Raw genomic sequence first — 23,408 nt, 5'->3', positions numbered from 1 at the left:
GTCCAAGGGATACAGTAAACCTGAAGTGAAGCGTCGGAATCTAAAACTGGACTCACAGGAGAGGTTCAAATCATTGAAAGTTAGAGTGTCAGTCCTCTTGTACTTAAGTCGGGATTGTGACTTTTGTATTAAATTCGGATGCAATTTCTGTGTTTCATCGTCAATAAGAAGGTCCAAGCGATACAGTAAACCTGAAGTGAATCATCGGAATCGAAAACTGGACTCACAGGAGAGGTTCAAATAATAGAAAGTGCGAGTGTCAGTCCTGTTGTACTTAAGTCGGCATTGTGACTTTTGTATAAAATTCGGATGCAATTTCTGTGTTTCATCATCGATAAGAAGGTCCAAGGGATACAGTAAACCTGAAGTGAAGCATCGGAATCTAAAACTGGACTCACAGGAGAGGTTCAAATCATAGACAGTAAGAGTGTCAGTCCTCGTGTACGTAAGTCGGCATTGTGCCATTTGTATTAAATTCGGATGCAATTTCTGGGCTTCATCGTCAATAAGATAGTCCAAGGTATACAGTAAACCTGAAGTGAAGCATCGGAATCTAAAACTGGACTCACAGGTGAGGTTCAAATCATAGAGAGTTAGAGTGTCAGCCCTTTTGTTCTTAAGTCGGCATTGTGCCTTTTGTATTTAATTCAGATGCAATATCTGTGTTTCATTGTCAATAAGAAGGTCCAAGAGAGGCAGTAAACCTGAAGTGAAGCATCGGAATCTAAAACTGGACTCAAAGGAGAGGTTCAAATCATAGAAAGTTAGAGTGTCAGTCCTCTTGTACTTAAGTCGGCATTGTGCCTTTTGTATTAAATTCGGATGCAATTTCTGTGTTTCATCATTAATATAAGGTCCAAGGGATATAGTAAACCTGAAGTGAAGCGTCGGAATCTAAAACTGGAATCACAGGAGAGGTGCAAATCATAGAAAGTTAGAGTGTCAGTCCTCTTGTACTTAAGTCATCATTGTGACTTTTGTATTAAATTCGGATGCAATTTCTGTGTTTCATCGTCAATAAGAAGGTCCAAGGGATATAGTAAACCTGAAGTGAAGCATCGGAATCGAAAACTGGACTCACAGGAGAGGATCAAATCATAGAAAGTGGGAGTGTCAGTCCTCTTGTACTTAAGTCGGCATTGTGACTTTTATATTAAATTCGGATGCAATTTCTGTGTTTCATCGTCGATACGACGGTCCAAGGGATACAGTAAACCTGAAGTGAAGCATCGGAATCGAAAACTGGACTCACAGGAGAGGTTCAAATCATAAATAGTTAGAGTGTCAGTCCACTTGTACTTAAGTCGGCATTGTGACTTTTGTATTAAATTCGGATGCAATTTCTGTGTTTCATCGTCAATAAGAGGTTCCAAGGGATACAGTAAACCTGAAGTGAAGCATCGGAATCTAAAACTGGACTCACAGGAGAGGTTCTAATCATAGAAAGTTAGAGTGTCAGTCCTCTTGTCCTCAAATCGGCATTGTGCCTATTGTATTAAATTCGGATGCAATATCTGTGTTTCATCGTCAATAAGAAGGTCCAAGGGATACAGTAAACCTGAAGTGATGCATCGGAATCTAAAACTGGACTCACAGGAGAGGTTCAAATCATAGAAAGTAAGCCTGTCAGTCCTCTTGTACTTAAGTCGGCATTGTGACATTTGTATTAAATTCGGATGCAATTTCTGTGTTTCATCGTCAATATGAAGGTCCAAGGGATACTGTAAACCTGAAGTGAAGCATCGGAATCTAAAACTAGACTCACAGGAGAGGTTCAATACTTAGAAAGTAAGAGTGTCAGTCCTCTTGTACTTAAGTCGGCATTGTGACTTTTGTAATAAATTCGGATGCAATATCTGTGTTTCATCGTCAATAAGAAGGTCCAAGGGATACAGTAAACCTGAAGTGAAGTATCGGAATCTAAAACTAGACTCACAGGAGAGGTTCAATTCATGGAAAGTGAGAGTGTCAGTCCTCTTGTATTTAAGTCGCCATTGTGACTTTTATATTAAATTCGGATGCAATTTCTGTGTTTCATCGTCGATACGAAGGTCCAAGGGATACAGTAAACCTGAAGTGAAGCATCGGAAACGAAAACTGGACTCACAGGAGAGGTTCAAATCATAGAAAGTTAGAGTGTCAGTCCACTTGTACTTAAGTCGGCATTGTGACCTTTGTATTAAATTCGGATGCAATTTCTGTGTTTCATCGTCAATAAGAAGGTCCAAGGGATACAGTAAACCTGAAGTGAAGCATCGGAATAAACAAAACTGGACTTACAGGAGAGGTTCAAATCATAGAAAGTTAGAGTGTCAGTCCTCTTGTACTTAAGTCGGCATTGTCACTTTTGTATTAAATTCGGATGCAATTTCTGTGCTTAATCGTCAATAAGAAGGTCCAAGCGATACAGTAAACCTGAAGTGAAGCATCGGAATCGAAAACTGGACTCACAGGAGAGGTTCAAATAATAGAAAGTGCGAGTGTCAGTCCTGTTGTACTTAAGTCGGCATTGTGACTTATGTATTAAATTCGGATGCAATTTCTGTGTTTCATCATCGATAAGAAGGTCCAAGGGATACAGTAAACCTGAAGTGAAGCATCGGAATCTAAAACTGGACTCACAGGAGAGGTTCAAATCATAGACAGTAAGAGTGTCAGTCCTCGTGTACGTAAGTCGGCATTGTGCCATTTGTATTAAATTCGGATGCAATTTCTGGGCTTCATCGTCAATAAGATAGTCCAAGGTATACAGTAAACCTGAAGTGAAGCATCGGAATCTAAAACTGGACTCACAGGTGAGGTTCAAATCATAGAGAGTTAGAGTGTCAGCCCTTTTGTTCTTAAGTCGGCATTGTGCCTTTTGTATTTAATTCGGATGCAATATCTGTGTTTCATTGTCAATAAGAAGGTCCAAGAGAGGCAGTAAACCTGAAGTGAAGCATCGGAATCTAAAACTGGACTCAAAGGAGAGGTTCAAATCATAGAAAATTAGAGTGTCAGTCCTCTTGTACTTAAGTCGGCATTGTGCCTTTTGTATTAAATTCGGATGCAATTTCTGTGTTTCATCATTAATATAAGGTCCAAGGGATATAGTAAACCTGAAGTGAAGCGTCGGAATCTAAAACTGGAATCACAGGAGAGGTGCAAATCATAGAAAGTTAGAGTGTCAGTCCTCTTGTACTTAAGTCATCATTGTGACTTTTGTATTAAATTCGGATGCAATTTCTGTGTTTCATCGTCTATAAGAAGGTCCAAGGGATATAGTAAACCTGAAGTGAAGCATCGGAATCGAAAACTGGACTCACAGGAGAGGATCAAATCATAGAAAGTGGGAGTGTCAGTCCTCTTGTACTTAAGTCGGCATTGTGACTTTTATATTAAATTCGGATGCAATTTCTGTGTTTCATCGTCGATACGACGGTCCAAGGGATACAGTAAACCTGAAGTGAAGCATCGGAATCGAAAACTGGACTCACAGGAGAGGTTCAAATCATAAATAGTTAGAGTGTCAGTCCACTTGTACTTAAGTCGGCATTGTGACTTTTGTATTAAATTCGGATGCAATTTCTGTGTTTCATCGTCAATAAGAGGTTCCAAGGGATACAGTAAACCTGAAGTGAAGCATCGGAATCTAAAACTGGACTCACAGGAGAGGTTCTAATCATAGAAAGTTAGAGTGTCAGTCCTCTTGTCCTCAAATCGGCATTGTGCCTATTGTATTAAATTCGGATGCAATATCTGTGTTTCATCGTCAATAAGAAGGTCCAAGGGATACAGTAAACCTGAAGTGATGCATCGGAATCTAAAACTGGACTCACAGGAGAGGTTCAAATCATAGAAAGTAAGCCTGTCAGTCCTCTTGTACTTAAGTCGGCATTGTGACATTTGTATTAAATTCGGATGCAATTTCTGTGTTTCATCGTCAATATGAAGGTCCAAGGGATACTGTAAACCTGAAGTGAAGCATCGGAATCTAAAACTAGACTCACAGGAGAGGTTCAATACATAGAAAGTAAGAGTGTCAGTCCTCTTGTACTTAAGTCGGCATTGTGACTTTTGTAATAAATTCGGATGCAATATCTGTGTTTCATCGTCAATAAGAAGGTCCAAGGGATACAGTAAACCTGAAGTGAAGTATCGGAATCTAAAACTAGACTCACAGGAGAGGTTCAATTCATGGAAAGTGAGAGTGTCAGTCCTCTTGTATTTAAGTCGCCATTGTGACTTTTATATTAAATTCGGATGCAATTTCTGTGTTTCATCGTCGATACGAAGGTCCAAGGGATACAGTAAACCTGAAGTGAAGCATCGGAAACGAAAACTGGACTCACAGGAGAGGTTCAAATCATAGAAAGTTAGAGTGTCAGTCCACTTGTACTTAAGTCGGCATTGTGACCTTTGTATTAAATTCGGATGCAATTTCTGTGTTTCATCGTCAATAAGAAGGTCCAAGGGATACAGTAAACCTGAAGTGAAGCATCGGAATAAACAAAACTGGACTTACAGGAGAGGTTCAAATCATAGAAAGTTAGAGTGTCAGTCCTCTTGTACTTAAGTCGGCATTGTCACTTTTGTATTAAATTCGGATGCAATTTCTGTGCTTAATCGTCAATAAGAAGGTCCAAGCGATACAGTAAACCTGAAGTGAAGCATCGGAATCGAAAACTGGACTCACAGGAGAGGTTCAAATAATAGAAAGTGCGAGTGTCAGTCCTGTTGTATTTAAGTCGGCATTGTGACTTATGTATTAAATTCGGATGCAATTTCTGTGTTTCATCATCGATAAGAAGGTCCAAGGGATACAGTAAACCTGAAGTGAAGCATCGGAATCTAAAACTGGACTCACAGGATAGGTTCAAATCATAGACAGTAAGAGTGTCAGTCCTCGTGTACGTAAGTCGGCATTGTGCCATTTGTATTAAATTCGGATGCAATTTCTGGGCTTCATCGTCAATAAGATAGTCCAAGGTATACAGTAAACCTGAAGTGAAGCATCGGAATCTAAAACTGGACTCACAGGTGAGGTTCAAATCATAGAGAGTTAGAGTGTCAGCCCTTTTGTTCTTAAGTCGGCATTGTGCCTTTTGTATTTAATTCGGATGCAATATCTGTGTTTCATCGTCAATAAGAAGGTCCAAGAGAGGCAGTAAACCTGAAGTGAAGCATCGGAATCTAAAACTGGACTCAAAGGAGAGGTTCAAATCATAGAAAGTTAGAGTGTCAGTCCTCTTGTACTTAAGTCGGCATTGTGCCTTTTGTATTAAATTCGGATGCAATTTCTGTGTTTCATCATTAATATAAGGTCCAAGGGATATAGTAAACCTGAAGTGAAGCGTCGGAATCTAAAACTGGAATCACAGGAGAGGTGCAAATCATAGAAAGTTAGAGTGTCAGTCCTCTTGTACTTAAGTCATCATTGTGACTTTTGTATTAAATTCGGATGCAATTTCTGTGTTTTATCGTCAATAAGAAGGTCCAAGGGATATAGTAAACCTGAAGTGAAGCATAGGAATCGAAAACTGGACTCACAGGAGAGGATCAAATCATAGAAAGTGGGAGTGTCAGTCCTCTTGTACTTAAGTCGGCATTGTGACTTTTATATTAAATTCGGATGCAATTTCTGTGTTTCATCGTCGATACGACGGTCCAAGGGATACAGTAAACCTGAAGTGAAGCATCGGAATCGAAAACTGGACTCACAGGAGAGGTTCAAATCATAAATAGTTAGAGTGTCAGTCCACTTGTACTTAAGTCGGCATTGTGACTTTTGTATTAAATTCGGATGCAATTTCTGTGTTTCATCGTCAATAAGAGGTTCCAAGGGATACAGTAAACCTGAAGTGAAGCATCGGAATCTAAAACTGGACTCACAGGAGAGGTTCTAATCATAGAAAGTTAGAGTGTCAGTCCTCTTGTCCTCAAATCGGCATTGTGCCTTTTGTATTAAATTCGGATGCAATATCTGTGTTTCATCGTCAATAAGAAGGTCCAAGGGATACAGTAAACCTGAAGTGATGCATCGGAATCTAAAACTGGACTCACAGGAGAGGTTCAAATCATAGAAAGTAAGACTGTCAGTCCTCTTGTACTTAGGTCGGCATTGTGACATTTGTATTAAATTCGGATGCAATTTCTGTGTTTCATCGTCAATATGAAGGTCCAAGGGATACTGTAAACCTGAAGTGAAGCATCGGAATCTAAAACTAGACCCACAGGAGAGGTTCAATACATAGAAAGTAAGAGTGTCAGTCCTCTTGTACTTAAGTCGGCATTGTGACTTTTGTAATAAATTCGGATGCAATATCTGTGTTTCATCGTCAATAAGAAGGTCCAAGGGATACAGTAAACCTGAAGTGAAGTATCGGAAATTAAAACTAGACTCACAGGAGAGGTTCAATTCATGGAAAGTGAGAGTGTCAGTCCTCTTGTATTTAAGTCGCCATTGTGACTTTTATATTAAATTCGGATGCAATTTCTGTGTTTCATCGTCGATACGAAGGTCCAAGGGATACAGTAAACCTGAAGTGAAGCATCGGAAACGAAAACTGGACTCACAGGAGAGGTTCAAATCATAGAAAGTTAGAGTGTCAGTCCACTTGAACTTAAGTCGGCATTGTGACCTTTGTATTAAATTCGGATGCAGTTTCTGTGTTTCATCGTCAATAAGAAGGTCCAAGGGATACAGTAAACCTGAAGTGAAGCATCGGAATAAACAAAACTGGACTTACAGGAGAGGTTCAAATCATAGAAAGTTAGAGTGTCAGTCCTCTTGTACTTAAGTCGGCATTGTCACTTTTGTATTAAATTCGGATGCAATTTCTGTGCTTAATCGTCAATAAGAAGGTCCAAGCGATACAGTAAACCTGAAGTGAAGCATCGGAATCGAAAACTGGACTCACAGGAGAGGTTCAAATAATAGAAAGTGCGAGTGTCAGTCCTGTTGTACTTAAGTCGGCATTGTGACTTATGTATTAAATTCGGATGCAATTTCTGTGTTTCATCATCGATAAGAAGGTCCAAGGGATACAGTAAACCTGAAGTGAAGCATCGGAATCTAAAACTGGACTCAAAGGAGAGGTTCAAATCATAGAAAGTTAGAGTGTCAGTCTTCTTGTACTTAAGTCGGCATTGTGCCTTTTGTATTATATTCGGATGCAATTTCTGTGTTGCATCGTCAATAAGAAGGTCCAAGGGATACAGTAAACCTGATGTGAAGCATCGGAATCTGAAACTGGACTCACAGGAGAGGTTCAAATTATAGTAAGTTAGAGTGTCAGTCCTCTTGTACGTAAGTCGGCATTGTGCCTTTTGTATTACATTCGGATGCATTTTCTGTGCTTCATCGTCAATAAGATCGTCCAAGGTATACAGTAAACCTGAAGTGAAGCATCGGAATCTAAAACTGGACTCACAGGAGAGGTTCAAATCATAGAAAATTAGAGTGACAGTCCTCTTGTACTTGAGTCGGCATTGTGAATTCTGTATTAAATTCGGATGCAATTTCTGTGTTTCATCGTCAATAATAAGGTCCAAGGGATACTGTAAACCTGCAGTGAAGCATCGGAATCTAAAACTGGACTCACAGGAGAGGTTCAATTCATAGAAAGTTAGAGTGTCAGTCCCCTTGTACCTAAGTCGGCATTGTGCCTTTTGTATTACTTTCGTATGCAATATCTGTGTTTCATCGTCAATAAGGAGGTCCAAGGGATACAGTAAACCTGAAGTGAAGCATCGGAAGCTAATCCTGGACTCACAGGAGTGGTTCAAAATATAGAATGTTAGAGCGTCATTCCTCTTGTACTTAAGTCGGCATTGTGATTTTGTATTAAATTGGGATGCAATTTCTGTGTATTATCGTCAATAAGAAGGTCCAAGGGATACAGTAAACCTGAAGTTAAGCATCGGAATCTAAAACAGGACTCACAGGAGAGGTTCAAACCATGGAAAGTTAGTGTGTCAGTCCTCTTGTACTTAAGTCGGCATTGTGACTTTTGCATTAAATTCGGGTGAAATTTCTGTGTGCCATCGTCAATAAGAAGGTCCAAGGGATACAGTAAACCTGAAGTGAAGCATCGGAATCTAAAACTGTTCTCACAGGAGAGGTTCAAATCATAGAAAGTTCGAGTGTAGGTCCTCTTGTACTTAAGTCGACATTGTGCCATTTGTATTAAATTCGGATGCAATTTCTGTGTGCCATCGTCAATAAGAAGGTCCAAGGGATACAGTAAACCTGAAGTGAAGCATCGGAATCTAAAACTGGACTCACAGGAGAGGTTCAAGTCATAGAAAGTTAGAGTGACAGTCCTCGTGTACGTAAGTCGGCATTGTGCCATTTGTATTAAATTCGGATGCAATTTCTGTGCTTCATCGTCAATAAGATAGTCCAAGGTATACAGTAAACCTGAAGTGAAGCATTGGAATCTAAGACTGGACTCACAGGAGAGGTTCAAATCATAGAGAGTTAGAGTGTCAGTCCTTTTGTTCTTAAGTCGGCATTGTGCCTTTTGTATAAAATTCGGATGCAATATCTGTGTTTCATTGTCAATACGAAGGTCCAGGGGAGGCAGTAAACCTGAAGTGAAGCATCGGAATCTAAGACTCGACTCACAGGAGAGGTAAAAATCTTAGAAAGTTAGAGTGTCAGTCTTCTTGTACTTAAGTAGGCATTGTGCCTTTTGTATTACATTCGTATGCAATTTCTGTGTTTCATCGTCAATAAGAAGGTACAAGGGATACAGTAAACCAGAATTGAAGCATCGGAATCTAAAACTGGACTTACAGGAGAGGTTAAAATCATAGAATGTTAGAGTGTCTGTCCTCTTGAGCTTAAGTCGGCATGGTGACATTTGTATAAAATTCGGATGCAATTTCTGTGTTTCATCGTCAATAAGAAGGTCCAAGGGATACAGTAAACCTGAAGTTAAGCATAGGAATCGAAAACAGGACTCACAGGAGAGGTTCAAATCACAGAAAGTTAGGGTGTCAGTCCTCTTGTACTTATGTCGGCATTGTGACATTTGTATTAAATTCGGATGCAATTTCTGTGTTTCATCGTCAATAAGAAGGTCCAAGGTATACAGTAAACCTGAAGTGAAGCATCCGAATCTAAAACTGGACTTACAGGAGAGGTTCAAATCATAGTAAGTTAGAGTGTCAGTCCTCTTGTTTGTAAGTCAGCATTGTGCCTTTTGTATTAAATTCGGATGCACTTTCTGTGCTTCATCGTCAATAAGATCGTCCAAGGTATACAGTAAACCTGAAGTGAGGCATCGGAATCTAAAACTGGACTCACAGGAGAGGTTCAAATCATAGAGAGTTAGAGTGTCAGTAATTTTGTTCTTAAGTCGGCATTGTGCCTTTTGTATTAAATTCGGATGCAATATCTGCGTTTCATCGTCAATAAGAAGGTCCAAGGGAGACAGTAAACCTGAAGTGAAGCATCGGAATCTATAAACTGGACTCACAGGAGAGGTTAAAGTCATAGAAAGTTAGAGTGTCAGTCCTCTTGTACCTAAGTCGGCATCGTGCCTTTTGTATTAAATTCGGATGCAATTTCTGTGTTTCATCGTCAATAAGAAGGTCCAAGGGATACAGTAATCCTGAAGCGAAGCAACGGAATCGAAAACTGGACTCACAGGAGAGGTTCAAATCGTAGAAAGTTAGAGTGTCAGTCCTCTTGTACTTAAGTCGGCATTGTGGTTTATGGATTAAATTCGGATGCAATTTCTGTGCTTCATCGTCAATAAGAAGGTCCAAGGGATACAGTAAACCTGAAGTGAAGCATCGGAATCTAAAACTGGACTCACAGGAGAGGTTCAAATCATAGAAAGTTAGAGTGTCAGTCATCTTGTACTAAGGTCGGCATTGTGACTTTTGTATTACATTCGTAAGCAATTTCTGTGTTTCATTGTCAATAAGAAGGTCCAAGGGATACAGTAAACCTGAAGTGAAGCATCGGAATCAAAAACTGGACTCACAGGAGAGGTTCAAATCATAGAATGATAGAGTTTCAGTCCTCTTGTACTTAAGTCGGCATTGTGACTTTTGTATTAAATTTGGATGCAATTTCTGTGTTTCATCGTCAATAAGAAGGTCCAAGGGATACAGTAAACATGAAGTGAAGCATCGGAATCTAAAACTGGACTCACAGGAGAGGTTCAAATCATAGAAAGTTTGAGTGTCAGTATTCTTGTACATAAGACGGCATTGTGCCTTTTGTATTAAATTCGGATGCAATTTCTGTGTTTCATCGTCAATAAGAAGGTCCAAGGGATACAGTAAACCTGAAGTGAAGCATCGGAATCTAAAACTGGACTCACAGGAGAGGTTCAAATCATAGTAAGGTAGAGTGTCAGTCCTGTTGTACGTAAGTCGGCATTGTGACATTTGTATTAAATTCGGATGCAATTTCTGTGTTTCATCGTCAATAAGAAGGTCCAAGGGATACAGTAAACCTGAAGTTAAGCATAGGAATCGAAAACTGGACTCACAGGAGAGGTTCAAATCGTAGAAAGTTAGGGTGTCAGTCCTCTTGTACTTAAGTCGGCATTGTGACATTTGTATTAAATTCGGATGCAATTTCTGTGTTTCATCGTCAATAAGAATGTCCAAGGTATACAGTAAACCTGAAGTGAAGCATCCGAATCTAAAACTGGACTTACAGGAGAGGGTCAAATCATAGTAAGTTACAGTGTCAGTCCTCTTGTACGTAAGTCGGCATTGTGCCTTTTGTATTAAATTCGGATGCACTTTCTGTGCTTCATCGTCAATAAGATCGTCCAAGGTATACAGTAAACCTGAAGTGAGGCATCGGAATCTAAAACTGGACTCACAGGAGAGGTTAAAATCATAGAGAGTTAGAGTGTCAGTAATTTTGTTCTTAAGTCGGCATTGTGCCTTTTGTATTAAATTGGGATGCAATTTCTGTGTTTCATCGTCAATAAGAAGGTCCAAGGGATACAGTAAACCTGAAGTTAAGCATCGGAATCTAAAACTGGACTCACAGGGGAGGTTCAATTCATAGAAGTTTATTGTGTCAGTCCTCTTGTACCTAAGTCGGCATTGTGCCTTTTGTATTACATTCGTATGCGATTTCTGTGTTTCATCGTCAATAGAAGGTCCAAGGGATACGCTAAACCTAAAGTTAAGCATCGGAATCTAAAACTGGACTCACAAAAGAGGTTCTAATCATAGAAAGTGAGAGTGTCAGTCCTCTTGTACTTAAGTCGGTATTGTGACTTTTGTATTAAATTCGGATGCAATTTATGTGTTTCATCGTCGATAAGAAGGTCCAAGAGATACAGTAAACCTGAAGTGAAGCATCGGAATCGAAAACTGGACTCACAGGAGAGGTTCAAATTGTAGAAAGTTAGTGTGTCAGTCCTCTTGTACTAAGGTCGGCTCTGTGACTTTTGTATTACATTCGTATGCAATTTCTGTGTTTCATCGTCAATAAGAGGATCCAAGGGATACAGTAAACCTGAAGTGAAGCATCGGAATCTAAAACTGGACTCACAGGAGAGGTTCAAATCATAGAAAATTAGAGTGACAGTCCTCTTGTACTTGAGTCGGCATTGTGACTTCTGTATTAAATTCGGATGCAATTTCTGTGTTTCATCGTCAATAATAAGGTCCAAGGGATACTGTAAACCTGAAGTGAAGCATCGGAATCTAAAACTGGACTCACAGGAGAGGTTCAATTCATAGAAAGTTAGAGTGTCAGTCCTCTTGTACCTAAGTCGGCATTGTGCGTTTTGTATTAAATTCGGATGCAATAGCTGTGTTTCATCGCCAATAAGAAGATCCGAGGGATACAGTAAACCTGAAGTGAAGCATCGGAATCTAAAACTGGACTCACAGGACAGGTTCAAATCATAGTAACTTAGAGTGTCAGTCCTCTTGTACGTAAGTCGGCATTGTGCCTTTTGTATTAATATTGGATGCAATTTCTGTGCTTCATCGTCAATAAGATCGTCCAAGGTATACAGAAAACCTGTAGTGAAGCTTCGGAATCTAAAACTGGACTCACAGGAGAGGTTCAAATCATAGAGAGTTAGTGTGTCAGTCCTTTTGTTCATAAGTCGGCATTGTGCCGTTTGTATTAAATTCGGATGCAATTTCTGTGTTTCATCGTCAATAGGAAGGTCCAAGGGATACTGTAAACCTGAAGTGAAGCATCGGAATCGAAAACTGGACTCACAGGAGAGGTTCAATTCATAGAAAGTTAGAGTGTCAGTCCGCTTGTACCTAAGTCGGCATTGTGCTTTTGTATTACATTCGTATGCAATTTCTTTGTTTCATCGTCAATAAGAAGTTCCAAGGGATACAGTAAACCTGAAGTGAAGCATCGGAATCGAAAACTGGACTCACAGGAGAGGTTCAATTCATAGAAAGTTAGAGTGTCAGTCCTCTTGTACCTAAGTCGGCATTGTGCCTTTTGTATTACATTCGTATGCAATTTCTGTGTTTCATCGTCAATAACAAGGTCCAAGGGATACAGTAAACCTGAAGTGAAGCATCGGAATCTAAAACTGGACTCACAGGAGAGGTTCAAATCATAGAAAGTGAGAGTGTCAGTCCTCAAGTATTTAAGTCGGTATTGTGACTTTTGTATTAAATTCGGATGCAATTTCTGTGTTTCATCCTCGATAAGAACGTCGAAGAGATTTAGTAAACCTGAAGTGAAGCATCGGAATCGAAAACTGGACTCACAGGAGAGGTTCAAATCATAGAAAGTTAGAGTGTCTGTCCACTTGTACTTAAGTCGGCATTGTGCCTTTTGTATTAAATTCGGATGCAATTTCTGTGTTTCATCATCAATAAGAAGGTCCAAGGGATACAGTAAACCTGAAGTGGAACATCGGAATAAAAAATACTGGACTTACAGGAGAGGTTCAAATCATAGATAGTTAGAGTATCCGTCCTCTTGTACTTAGGTCGGCATTGTGACTTTTGTATTAAATTCGGATGCAATATCTGTGCGTCATCGTCAATAAGAAGGTCCAAGGGATACAGTAAACCTGAAGTGAAGCAACGGAATCTAAAACTGGACTCACAGGAGAGGTTCAAATCATAGAAAGTTAGAGTGTCAGTCCTCGTGTACTAAGGTCGGCATTGTGACTTTTGTATTACGTTCGTATGCAATTTCTGTGTTTCATCGTCAATAAGAAGGTCCAAGGGATACAGTAAACCTGAAGTGAAGCATCGGAATCTAAAACTGGACTCACAGGAGAGGTTCAAATCATAGAATGTTAGAGTGTCTGTCCTCTTGTACTTAAGTCGGCATTGTGACATTTGAATTAAATTCGGATGCAATTTCTGTGTTTCATCGTCAATAAGAAGTTCCAAGGGATACAGTAAACCTGAAGTTAAGCATCGGAATCTAAAACTGGACTCACAGGAGAGGTTCAAATCATAGAAAGTTAGAGTGTCAGTCCTCTTGTACTTAAGTCGGCATTGTGACTTTTGTATTAAATTCGGAGGCAATTCCTGTGTTTCATCGTCAATAAGAAGGTCCAAGGGATACAGTAAACCTGAAGTGAAGCATCGGAATCTAAAACTGGACTCACAGGAGAGGTTCAAATCAAGGAAAGTTAGTGTGTCAGTCCTCTTGTACTTAAGTCGGCATTGTGACTTTTGCATTAAATTCGGATGAAATTTCTGTGTGCCATCGTCAATAAGAAGGTCCAAGGGATACAGTAAACCTGAAGTGAAGCATCGGAATCTAAAACTGGACTTACAGGAGAGGTTCAAATCATAGAAAGTTCGAGTGTAGGTCCTCTTGTACTTAAGTCGGCATTGTGCCATTTGTATTAAATTCGGATGCAATATCTGTGTGCCATCGTCAATAAGAAGGTCCAAGGGATACAGTAAACCTGAAGTGAAGCATCGGAATCTAAAACTGGACTCACAGGAGAGGTTCAATTCATAGAAAGTTAGAGTGTCAGTCCTCTTGTACCTAAGTCGGCATTGTGCCTTTTGTATTACATTCGTATGCAATATTTGTGTTTCATCGTCAATAAGAAGGTCCAAGGGATACAGTAAACCTGAAGTGAAGCATCGGAAGCTAAAACTGGACTCACAGGAGTGGTTCAAAATATAGAATTTTAGAGCGTCAGTCCTCTTGTACTTAAGTCGGCATTGTGATTTTGTATTAAATTGGGATGCAATTTCTGTGTTTCATCGTCAATAAGAAGGTCCAAGGGATACAGTAAACCTGAAGTTAAGCATCGGAATCAAAAACTGGACTCACAGGAGAGGTTCAAATCAAGGAAAATTAGTGTGTCAGTCCTCTTGTACTTAAGTCGGCATTGTGACTTTTGCATTAAATTCGGATGAAATTTCTGTGTGCCATCATCAATAAGAAGGTTAAAGGGATACAGTAAACCTGAAGTGAAGCATCGGAATCTAAAACTGGGCTTACAGGAGAGGTTCAAATCATAGAAAGTTCGAGTGTAGGTCCTCTTGTACTTAAGTCGGCATTGTGCCATTTGTATTAAATTCGGATGCAATTTCTGTGTGCCATCGTCAATAAGAAGGTCCAAGGGATACAGTAAACCTGAAGTGAAGCATCGGAATCTAAAACGGGACTCACAGGAGAGGTTCAAGTCATAGAAAGTTAGGGTGTCAGTCCTCGTGTATTTAAGTCGGTATTGTGACTTTTGTATTAAATTCGGATGCAATTTCTGTGTTTCATCGTCGATAAGAACGTCGAAGAGATTTAGTAAACCTGAAGTGAAGCATCGGAATCGAAAACTGGACTCACAGGAGAGGTTCAAATCATAGAAAGTTAGAGTGACAGTCCACTTGTACTTAAGTCGGCATTGTGACTTTTGTATTAAATTCGGATGCAATTTCTTTGTTTCATCGTCAATAAGAAGGTCCAAGGGATACAGTAAACCTGAAGTGAAGCATCGGAATAAAAAAAAACTGGACTTACAGGAGAGGTTCAAATCATAGATAGTTAGAGTAACAGTCCTCTTGTACTTAGGTCGGCATTGTGACTTTTGTATTAAATTCGGATGCAATTTCTGTGCTTCATCGTCAATAAGAAGGTCCAAGGGATACAGGAAACCTGAAGTGAAGCATCGGAATCTAAAACTGGACTCACAGGAGAGGTTCAAATCAAGGAAAGTTAGTGTGTCAGTCCTCCTGTACTTAAGTCGGCATTGTGACTTTTGCATTAAATTCGGATGAAATTTCTGTGTGCCATCGTCAATAAGAAGGTCCAAGGGATACAGTAAACCTGAAGTGAAGCATCGGAATCGAAAACTGGACTCACAGGAGAGGTTCAATTCATAGAAAGTTAGAGTGTCAGTCCGCTTGTACCTAAGTCGGCATTGTGCTTTTGTATTACATTCGTATGCAATTTCTTTGTTTCATCGTCAATAAGAAGGTCCAAGGGATACAGTAAACCTGAAGTGAAGCATCGGAATTTAATACTGGACTCACAGGAGAGGTTTAAATCACTGAATGTTAGAGTGTCAGTCCTCTTGTACTTAATTCGGCATTGTGACTTTTGTATTAAATTGGGATGCAATTTCTGTGTTTCATCGTCAATAAGAAGTTCCAAGGGATACAGTAAACCTGAAGGTAAGCATCGGAACCTAAAACTGGACTCACAGGAGAGGTTCAATTCATAGAAAGTTAGAGTGTCAGTCCTCTTGTACCTAAGTCGGCATTGTGCCTTTTGTATTACATTCGTATGCAATTTCTGTGTTTCATCGACAATAACAAGGTCCAAGGGATACAGTAAACCTGAAGTGAAGCATTGGAATCTAAAACTGGACTCACAGGAGAGGTTCAAATCATAGAAAGTGAGAGTGTCAGTCCTCAAGTATTTAAGTCGGTATTGTGACTTTTGTATTAAATTCGGATGCAATTTCTGTGTTTCATCGTCGATAAGAACGTCGAAGAGATTTAGTAAACCTGAAGTGAAGCATCGGAATCGAAAACTGGACTCACAGGAGAGGTTCAAATCATAGAAAGTTAGAGTGTCAGTCCTCGTGTACTAAGGTCGGCATTGTGACTTTTGTATTACATTCGTATGCAATTTCTGTGTTTCATCGTCAAGAAGAAGGTCCAAGGGATACAGTAAACCTGAAGTGAAGCATCGGAATCTAAAACTGGACTCACAGGAGAGGTTCAAATCATAGAATGTTAGAGTGTCTGTCCTCTTGTACTTAAGTCGGCATTGTGACATTTGTATTAAATTCGGATGCAATTTCTGTGTTTCATCGTCAATAAGAAGGTCCAAGGGATACAGTAAACCTGAAGTTAAGCATCGGAATCTAAAACTGGACTCACAGGAGAGGTTCAAATCATAGAAATTTAGAGTGTCAGTCCTCTTGTACTTAAGTCGGCATTGTGACTTTTGTATTAAATTCGGAGGCAATTCCTGTGTTTCATCGTCAATAAGAAGGTCCAAGGGATACAGTAAACCTGAAGTGAATCATCGGAATCTAAAACTGGACTCACAGGAGAAATTCAAATCATAGAAAGTCAGAGTGTCAGTCCTCTTGTTCTTAGGTCGGCATTGTGACTTTTGTATTAAATTCGGATGCAATTTCTGTGCTTCATCGTCAATAAGAAGGTCCAAGGGATACAGTAAACCTGAAGTGAAGCATCATGATCTAAAACTGGACTCACAGGAGAGGTTCAAATCATAGAAAGTTAGAGTGTCAGTCCTCTTGTACTTGAGTCGGCATTGTGACTTTTGTATTAAATTCGGATGCAATTTTTGTGTTTCATCGTGAATAATAGGGTCCAAGGGATACTGTAAACCTGAAGTGAAGCATCGGAATCTAAAACTGGACTCACAGGAGAGGTTCAAATCAAGGAAAGTTAGTGTGTCAGTCCTCTTGTACTTAAGTCGGCATTGTGACTTTTGCATTAAATTCGGATGAAATTTCTGTGTGCCATCGTCAATAAGAAGGTCCAAGGGATACAGTAAACCTGAAGTGAAGCAACGGAATCTAAAACTGGACTCACAGGAGAAGTTCAAATCATAGAAAGTTAGAGTGTCAGTCCTCGTGTACTAAGGTCGGCATTGTGTCTTTTGTATTACATTCGTATGCAATTTCTGTGTTTCATCGTCAATAAGAAGGTTCAAGGGATACAGTAAACCTGAAGTGAAGCATCGGAATCTAAAACTGGACTCACAGGAGAGGTTCAAATCAAAGAATGTTAGAGTGTCTGTCCTCTTGTACTTAAGTCGGCATTGTGACATTTGTATTAAATTCGGATGCAATTTCTGTGTTTCATCGTCAATAAGAAGGTCCAAGGGATACAGTAAATCTGAAGTTAAGCATCGGAATCTAAAACTGGACTCACAGGAGAGGTTCAAATCATAGAAAGTTAGAGTGTCAGTCCTCTTGTACTTATGTCGGCATTGTGACTTTTGTATTAAATTTGGATGCAATTCCTGTGTTTCATCATCAATAAGAAGGTCCAAGGGATACAGGAAACCTGAAGTGAAGCATCGGAATCTAAAACTGGACTCACAGGAGAAATTCAAATCATAGAAAGTTAGAGTGTCAGTCCTCCTGTTCTTAGGTCGGCATTGTGACATTTGTATTAAATTCGGATGCAATTTCTGTGCTTCATCGTCAATAAGAAGGTCCAAGGGATACAGTAAACCTGAAGTGAAGCACCATAATCTAAAACTGGACTCACAGGAGAGGTTCAAATCATAGAAAGTTAGAGTGTCAGTCCTCTTGTACTAAGGTCGGCATTGTGACTTTTGTATTACATTCGTATGCAATTTCTGTGCTTCATCGTCAATCAGAAGGTCCAAGGGATACAGTAAACCTGAAGTGAAGCATCGGAATCAAAAACTGGGCTCACAGGAGAGGTTCAAATCATAGAATGTTAGAGTGTCTGTCCTCTTGAACTTAAGTCGGCATTGTGACATTTGTATTAAATTCAGATGCAATTTCTGTGTTTCATCGTCAATAAGAAGGTCCAAGGGATACAGTCAACCTGAAGTTAAGCATCGGAATCTAAAACTGGACTCACAGGAGAGGTTCAAATCATAGAAAGTTAGTGTGTCAGTCCTCTTGTACTTAAGTCGGCATTGCGACTTTTGCATTAAATTCGGAAGCAATTTCTGTGTGCCATCGTCAATAAGAAGGTCCAAGGGATACAGTAAACCTGAAGTGAAGCATCGGAATCTAAAACTGGACTCACAGGAGAGGTTCAAATCATAGAAAGTTCGAGTGTAGGTCCTCTTGTACTTAAGTCGGCATTGTGCCATTTGTATTAAATTCGGATGCAATTTCTGTGCTTCATCGTCAATAAGATAGTCCAAGGTATACAGTAAACCCGAAGTGAAGCATCGGAATCTAAAACTGGACTCACAGGAGAGGTTCAAATCATAGAGAGTTAGAGTGTCAGTCCTTTTGTTCTTAAGTCGGCATTGTGCCTTTTGTATAAAATTGGGATGCAATATCTGTGTTTCATCGTCAATAAGGAGGTCCAAGGGGGGCAGTAAATCTAAAGTGAAGCATCGGAATCTAAAACTGGACTCACAGGAGAGAATAAAATCATAGAAAGTTAGAGTGTCAGTCTTCTTGTACTTAAGTAGGCATTGTGCCTTTTGTCTTGAATTCGGATGCAATTTCTCTGTTTCATCGTCAATAAGAAGTTACAAGGGATACAGCAAACCTGAAGTAAAGCATCGGAATCTAAAACTGGACTCACAGGAGAGGTTCAAATCATAGAGAGTTAGTGTGTCAGTCCTTTTGTTCATAAGTCGGCAATGTGCCTTTTGTATTAAATTCGGATGATATATCTGTGTTTCATCGTCAATAAGAAGGTCCAAGGGAGACAGTAAACCTGAAGTGAAGCATCGGAATCTAAAACTGGACTCACAGGAGAGGTTAAAATCATAGAAAGTTAGAGTGTCAGTCCTCGTGTACTAAGGTCGGCATTGTGTCTTTTGTATTACATTCGTATGCAATTTCTGTGTTTCATCGTCAATAAGAAGGTTCAAGGGATACAGTAAACCTGAAGTGAAGCATCGGAATCTAAAACTGGACTCACAGGAGAGGTTCAAATCAAAGAATGTTAGAGTGTCTGTCCTCTTGTACTTAAGTCGGCATTGTGACATTTGTATTAAATTCGGATGCAATTTCTGTGTTTCATCGTCAATAAGAAGGTCCAAGGGATACAGTAAATCTGAAGTTAAGCATCGGAATCTAAAACTGGACTCACAGGAGAGGTTCAAATCATAGAAAGTTAGAGTGTCAGTCCTCTTGTACTTATGTCGGCATTGTGACTTTTGTATTAAATTTGGATGCAATTCCTGTGTTTCATCATCAATAAGAAGGTCCAAGGGATACAGGAAACCTGAAGTGAAGCATCGGAATCTAAAACTGGACTCACAGGAGTAATTCAAATCATAGAAAGTTAGAGTGTCAGTCCTCCTGTTGTTAGGTCGGCATTGTGACATTTGTATTAAATTCGGATGCAATTTCTGTGCTTCATCGTCAATAAGAAGGTCCAAGGGATACAGTAAACCTGAAGTGAAGCACCATAATCTAAAACTGGACTCACAGGAGAGGTTCAAATCATAGAAAGTTAGAGTGTCAGTCCTCTTGTACTAAGGTCGGCATTGTGACTTTTGTATTACATTCGTATGCAATTTCTGTGCTTCATCGTCAATCAGAAGGTCCAAGGGATACAGTAAACCTGAAGTGAAGCATCGGAATCAAAAACTGGGCTCACAGGAGAGGTTCAAATCATAGAATGTTAGAGTGTCTGTCCTCTTGAACTTAAGTCGGCATTGTGACATTTGTATTAAATTCAGATGCAATTTCTGTGTTTCATCGTCAATAAGAAGGTCCAAGGGATACAGTCAACCTGAAGTTAAGCATCGGAATCTAAAACTGGACTCACAGGAGAGGTTCAAATCATAGAAAGTTAGTGTGTCAGTCCTCTTGTACTTAAGTCGGCATTGCGACTTTTGCATTAAATTCGGAAGCAATTTCTGTGTGCCATCGTCAATAAGAAGGTCCAAGGGATACAGTAAACCTGAAGTGAAGCATCGGAATCTAAAACTGGACTCACAGGAGAGGTTCAAATCATAGAAAGTTCGAGTGTAGGTCCTCTTGTACTTAAGTCGGCATTGTGCCATTTGTATTAAGTTCGGATGCAATTTCTGTGTGCCATCGTCAATAAGAAGGTCCATGGGATACAGTAAACCTGAAGTGAAGCATCGGAATCTAAAACTGGACTCACAGGAGAGGTTCAAATCATAGAAAGTTAGAGTGTCAGTCCTCGTGTACGTAAATCGGCATTGTGCCAATTGTATTAAATTCGGATGCAATTTCTGTGCTTCATCGTCAATAAGATAGTCCAAGGTATACAGTAAACCCGAAGTGAAGCATCGGAATCTAAAACTGGACTCACAGGAGAGGTTCAAATCATAGAGAGTTAGAGTGTCAGTTCTTTTGTTCTTAAGTCGGCATTGTGCCTTTTGTATAAAATTGGGATGCAATATCTGTGTTTCATCGTCAATAAGGAGGTCCAAGGGGGGCAGTAAATCTAAAGTGAAGCATCGGAATCTAAAACTGGACTCACAGGAGAGAATAAAATCATAGAAAGTTAGAGTGTCAGTCTTCTTGTACTTAAGTAGGCATTGTGCCTTTTGTCTTGAATTCGGATGCAATTTCTCTGTTTCATCGTCAATAAGAAGTTCCAAGGGATACAGCAAACCTGAAGTAAAGCATCGGAATCTAAAACTGGACTCACAGGAGAGGTTCAAATCATAGAGAGTTAGTGTGTCAGTCCTTTTGTTCATAAGTCGGCAATGTGCCTTTTGTATTAAATTCGGATGATATATCTGTGTTTCATCGTCAATAAGAAGGTCCAAGGGAGACAGTAAACCTGAAGTGAAGCATCGGAATCTAAAACTGGACTCACAGGAGAGGTTAAAATCATAGAAAGTTAGAGTGTCAGTCTTCTTGTACTTAAGTCGGCATTGTGCCTTTTGTAGTAAATTCGGATGCAATTTCTGTGCTTCATCGTCAATAAGATCGTCCAAGGTATACAGTAAACCTGAAGTGAAGCATCGGAATAAAAAAAACTGGACTTACAGGAGAGGTTCAAATCATAGAAAGTTAGAGTAACAGTCCTCTTGTTCTTAGGTCGGCATTGTGACTTTTGTTTTAAATTCGGATGCAATTTCTGTGCTTCATTGTCAATAAGAATTTCCAAGGGATACAGTAAACCTGAAGTGAAGTATCGGAATCTAAAACTGGACTCACAGGAGAGGTTCAAATCATAGAAAGTTAGAGTGTCAGTCCTCTTGTACTAAGGTCGGCATTGTGACGTTTGTATTACATTGGTATGCAATTTCTGTGTTTCATCGTCAATAAGAAGGTCCAAGTGATACAGTAAACCTGAAGTGAAGCATCGGAATCTAAAACTGGACTCACAGGAGAGGTTCAAATCATAGAATGTTAGAGTGTCTGTCCTCTTGTACTTAAGTCGGCATTGTGTCATTTGTATTAAATTCGGATGCAATTTCTGTGTTTCATCGTCAATAAGAAGGTCCAAGGGATACAGTAAACCTGAAGTTAAGCATCGGAATCTAAAACTGGACTCACAGGATGGTTCAAATCATAGAAAGTTAGAGTGTCAGTCCTCTTGTACTTAAGTCGGCATTGTGACTTTTGTATTAAATTCGGATGCAATTTCTGTGTTTCTTCGTCAATAAGAAGGTCCAAGGGATACAGTAAACCTGAAGTGAAGCATCGGAATCTAAAACTGGACTCACAGGAGAGGTTCAAATCATAGTAAGTTAGAGTGTCAGTCCTCTTGTACATAAGCCGGCATTGTGCTTTTTGTATTAAATTCGGATGCAATTTCTGTGCTTCATCGTCAACAAGAACGTCCAAGGTATACAGTAAACCTGAAGTGAAGCATCGGAATCTAAAACTGGACTCACAGGAGAGGTTCAAATCATAGAAAGTTGGAGTGACAGTCCTCTTGTACTTGAGTCGGCATTGTGACTTTTGTATTAAATTCGGATGCAATTTCTGTGGTTCATCGTCAATAAGGAGGTCCAAGGGATACTGTAAACCTGAAGTGAAGCATCGGAATCTAAAACTGGACTCACAGGAGAGGTTCAATTCATAGAAAGTTAGTGTGTCAGTCCTCTTGTACCTAAGTCGGCATTGTGCCTTTTGTGTTACAATCGTATGCAATTTCTGTGTTTCATCGTCAATAAGAAGGTCCAAGTGATACAGTAAACCTGAAGTGAAGCATTGGAATCTAAAACTGGACTCACAGGAGAGGTTCAAATCATAGAAAGTGAGAGTGTCAGTCCTCAAGTATTTAAGTCGGTATTGTGACTTTTGTATTAAATTCGGATGCAATTTCTGTGTTTCATCGTCGATAAGAACGTCGAAGAGATTTAGTAAACCTGAAGTGAAGCATCGGAATCGAAAACTGGACTCACAGGAGAGGTTCAAATCATAGAAAGTTAGAGTGTCAGTCCACTTGTACTTAAGTCGGCATTGTGACTTTTGTATTACATTCGTATGCAATTTCTGTGTTTCATCGTCAATAAGAATGTCCAAGGGATACAGTAAACCTGAAGTTAAGCATCGGAATCTAAAACTGCACTCACAGGAGAGGTTCAAATCATAGAAAGTTAGAGTGTCAGTCCTCTTGTACTTAAGTCGGCATTGTGACTTTTGTATTAAATTCGGAGGCAATTCCTGTGTTTCATCGTCAATACGAAGGTCCAAGGGATACAGTAAACCTGAAGTGAATCATCGGAATCTAATACTGGACTCACAGGAGAGGTTCAAATCATAGAAAGTTAGAGTGTCAGTCCTCGTGTACTAAGGTCGGCATTGTGACTTTTGTATTACATTCGTATGCAATTTCTGTGTTTCATCGTCAAGAAGAAGGTCCAAGGGATACAGTAAACCTGAAGTGAAGCATCGGAATCTAAAACTGGACTCACAGGAGAGGTTCAAATCATAGAATGTTAGAGTGTCTGTCCTCTTGTACTTAAGTCGGCATTGTGACATTTGTATTAAATTCGGATGCAATTTCTGTGTTTCATCGTCAATAAGAAGGTCCAAGGGATACAGTAAACCTGAAGTTAAGCATCGGAATCTAAAACTGGACTCACAGGAGAGGTTCAAATCATAGTAATTTAGAGTGTCAGTCCTCTTGTACTTAAGTCGGCATTGTGACTTTTGTATTAAATTCGGAGGCAATTCCTGTGTTTCATCGTCAATAAGAAGGTCCAAGGGATACAGTAAACCTGAAGTGAATCATCGGAATCTAAAACTGGACTCACAGGAGAAATTCAAATCATAGAAAGTCAGAGTGTCAGTCCTCTTGTTCTTAGGTCGGCATTGTGACTTTTGTATTAAATTCGGATGCAATTT

Source organism: Schistocerca americana, chromosome 10 (genome assembly GCF_021461395.2).
Source record: "Schistocerca americana isolate TAMUIC-IGC-003095 chromosome 10, iqSchAmer2.1, whole genome shotgun sequence".
In the NCBI taxonomy this organism is placed as follows: Eukaryota; Metazoa; Arthropoda; class Insecta; order Orthoptera; family Acrididae; genus Schistocerca; species Schistocerca americana.
The sequence above is the reverse complement of the archived record's forward strand: the minus strand, read 5'-3'. Positions refer to the sequence as shown.